This window comes from Colobus angolensis, unplaced genomic scaffold (assembly GCF_000951035.1).
Source record: "Colobus angolensis palliatus isolate OR3802 unplaced genomic scaffold, Cang.pa_1.0 Scaffold96, whole genome shotgun sequence".
Lineage (NCBI taxonomy): Eukaryota > Metazoa > Chordata > Mammalia > Primates > Cercopithecidae > Colobus > Colobus angolensis.
The window spans coordinates 2073948-2075791 of NW_012123598.1; the positions used below are offsets into that span (position 1 = coordinate 2073948).

At 56.5% G+C, this 1844-nt stretch overlaps 2 protein-coding genes across 2 annotated transcripts in view; one reads left to right on the top strand and one right to left on the bottom strand.

The window, feature by feature from the left end:
* The window catches only part of ZNF524 (zinc finger protein 524), a 3140-nt gene extending 2962 nt beyond the window's left edge, over positions 1–178 (bottom strand). Inside the window, exon 1 of the mRNA XM_011932448.1 lies at positions 124–178. The gene's annotated coding sequence lies outside the window, so the exon portion shown is untranslated. The remainder of the gene's footprint in view (positions 1–123) is intronic.
* A 495-nt stretch (positions 179–673) lies between these two features.
* Positions 674–1844, top strand: part of FIZ1 (FLT3-interacting zinc finger 1) — a 7129-nt gene continuing 5958 nt past the window's right edge. Inside the window, exon 1 of the mRNA XM_011932581.1 lies at positions 674–730. The gene's annotated coding sequence lies outside the window, so the exon portion shown is untranslated. The remainder of the gene's footprint in view (positions 731–1844) is intronic.

Sequence of the window (1844 nt, forward strand, 5' to 3'; positions counted from 1 at the left end):
AAACAAAGGGGACTCGCTGGGTCCTAAGGACCGGTCACGGCCACGCCAGCAAGCCGCGCCTGCGCACCGGCGGCCCTGGTGTGCCCCCAGTGGGAAATAACCGAACACCACATCCCCAACCACCTCGAAACGCCTTTCCTCTCACAAAGCACACATTCGGGTGACCCAAAGACAGATACCGAACGATGAGGAGCGGGAAAATGGCTGCCCAGTGCCCGTAATTAACATGGCACCGGACAGGCTTCGAAGCCCATGGAGGACTAAGTGGGTAAGATGGTGCCGGTTTTTTCCAGCTCTGTATTGCAGTTGGCGCACTTCGCTTTCTTGTTTTCCCTAGTCCAACTGTACATCCTAATCAGGGGGAGTCCGAGACTGTGAAAAAGAAACACTATCTGCTCTCATTTACGTTAGCATCGCCTAGTGTCGCCAGGAAGGAGAAGCCGTGCTCTCACCTCCTTGCCCTTAGTCTGCATGGCGCCGTGCGTGTCCCTAAGCCCCGCCCCTTCCCGCTGCCCTCACCCAAGATGGCGCCGGCCTGGCTTCTTCAACCTCTAGGGCTGGGAAAGGAAAGGGAAAGAGGTAGAAGGGCGGGGATGAGGAAGGGGAGCCAAGAGGGCGGGAGAAAGGGGGAGTACGGCAGGGGAAGGGAGCTGAGGCGGAAGTCGAGGGGCCCCCCGGGTGGAAGTGACGCTGTCCCCGCTGCCCAAAATGTCGGCGCCCAGAGGGAGGTGTAAGTAATTAAAGAGGAAAGCCGACGGACTTCCCCGGCCTCCCGGGGCCTTCCCGGGTCTCCAGGACCCAACGCTCCGTACGAGCGAGGTGGACTCGCCTGGCCCCAGGGCCTTCCCGACCTGCCCCCTTACCAGGCGCCCAGGGCTGCACCTTTTAGGGGCAGGGGGAGGGGCACAAAAGGCCGGCTCTCGGGGCCTGGGGCCTGGAGCGGACTGGGCATGGGGGGGCCTCAGTTCCTCAGGCTGTGGGGTGGAGGAGGCGGGGCCTAGTGGCTGCTGGGGCGGAGCAAGTGTTGGGAGGAGCCTGAGTTGGGCGGAGCTTAGAGTGGAAATGGGAGGGGCGTGGAGGAGGGAGAGTGGATAGAAAATGGGAGGGGCTTGGGCAAAGTGGTGGGGTTTGATAAAGGGGCGTGGCTCAGAAGGAATGGTGGGTAGGCCCTGGATTGAGGGGTGAAAGGAAACTCATTGAGGCTGGTTGGGGAAACGGAGCCCAGGAAGCAGGAGGGAGGAGTTTAGCGTAGAAGGGGTGGAGTTTGTCTGGGGTATGGCTTAGAGAAGTAGGTAGGCCTAGCGAGGGGGGCGGAGTTTAAGGGTGTAATTTGGAGGGGTTTAATGCAACTGTCAGGTCCTTATAATGAATGTGGAAAGGACTTGCAGGGGATGGGAAGAGACTTCGTAGAGAAGGCCTGAGAAGGTGACAGGAGTCCAGTGGACAGTCTTAGAAAGGATGTGGCTTCTTTAAAGGAAAAATTGGGTGGAGTTTTGGAAGTGGGTCTTAGTGGAGCCGAGAGGGGCTTAGTGAAGTCAAGTAACTTAGCAAGCATGGTTGGACTTAAGGAGGAAACCAGGAAGAACTTACGGAATGATAGTCATCCAAACAGCTTACTTGTGGCGTCTTTGCTGTGCACCAGCTTAAGTAGGCAAGAAACATTTATTGCCACTACTTTACTTAATTCTCGCCACCAGTCTATGAGGTAGGTACTACTATTCCCATTTTGCAGATGAAGAGTTTTTGTTATCTGATGTTACAGGACTAGTTCTGGTCTCCCTGCAAAGATGACTCCAGTGTGCTTAGCCCCAAATCTTTGCCCTCCCATTCGCTAAGTAGTCATC